This window comes from Capsicum annuum, chromosome 6 (assembly GCF_002878395.1).
Source record: "Capsicum annuum cultivar UCD-10X-F1 chromosome 6, UCD10Xv1.1, whole genome shotgun sequence".
NCBI lineage: Eukaryota > Viridiplantae > Streptophyta > Magnoliopsida > Solanales > Solanaceae > Capsicum > Capsicum annuum.
Genome location: NC_061116.1, coordinates 46654461 through 46655954, shown reverse-complemented (window position 1 = coordinate 46655954; position 1494 = coordinate 46654461).

Genomic DNA, 1494 nt, shown 5'->3' with positions numbered 1-1494 from the left:
ATAGCAACTATATAAAACAAGTCAACAAATTAAAATGACTAGAAAATAAAATTTAAATTTCATAGTCATTTTTTGTGAAATTAATTTTGGTCAAGTGGTCCTTTTCCCTTTTAAAATAAGTTCAATTTTAAAGATTTTTTATCAATAAAATTCTCGTATTTTTAAAAATTATGATTTCAATTTTAACATTTGTTGAAATTTTAAAGATTTTTCAATTTTCACATAGCCTATCTTTATATTTCTTGTAAAAGAATATAAAGTTCAAATTGGATAAAGATCCTATATGCATTTGTGGGGATAGGTCAGAAGTAAGTCGATGAACTTTAGTTAATAAGTTCAAAATAATACTCCCTTCCCCCAAATTATGTATCGTTATTTGATCGGATACAATATTTAAAAAATAAGTATTGATTTTATTAAAGTTATAAAATTATCCTTCTTAAATAAAGGAGTAATAGTATTTAAAATTAAGTGAGACTACTTTTAATTGAAAAAAGGAAATGATAGTATTTAAAATCAAGTAGAACTACTAACGATAAAATTGTAATTGTGTTTTTAAAAACTTACCAAATAAGAAAAAACAATATTCTTTTTAAAATGGACCAAAAAAGAAATGAAGATAAATAATTTGAGATGAAAGGAGTATATATATATATAATTTCAATATAAAATTAACGTGCCTTTTATATATATACATAAAATAATGAGTTTAGTTGCTTCTGTAAAGTTGCCCTTAAATTAACGTGTGGGTTGGGGAAGAAAAGATATCCTCCTACCCCTAGGTATGGAAGTGGCAAAAGTTGGGACTAAAAGGCAAGGTTTGGTGTGAGGTCAATATCGAGAGGAGAATTAGCTGTCCTCGACTCACAGTAGCAGTGAATGGAGGATAGTGGTAGACTTGTGAAAGATATATCAATTGACTTCTTTTTGTTGTATTCTTTGATCAATCCAGTGTGCAGAATATTAACATGTCGTTTGGTGTGCGATACTAAAATATATAATTTTAAAATAAAATAATAGTTTTAGTATAAATTTTTTGATATATTATTTGATTGTTAATATTCAAAATAATTTATTATAGAATTAATAAATAATATCTGAATAAATTATTTCACACATGTAATGGAATAATAATTCCAACAATATTTATTATTGGGATAAATTATAAAATGACAAAATAATTCCTAAATTCTTTGATTATTACTTTATATATATTATTTTACTTTTTTTTTTTTTATAAAATATAAGGTATTTGTATAGCGAGATAGGTTAAATCTTAATGTGAATGAATATGAAACTTATCATATGAAGTTCAAATTTTTAGATGAAAAATAAATTATAAAATTTTGTGCATAGTATATTGTTGTTTTTACACAAGTTTTTCATCCTTTTTATTTTACTTTTTCTATCAATTTATTCAAATATTTTTTATGTTGAATAATGGAGAATCGAGCTAGCTATTATTTTAAAACCCTTTTCAAAATTATAGCTAAT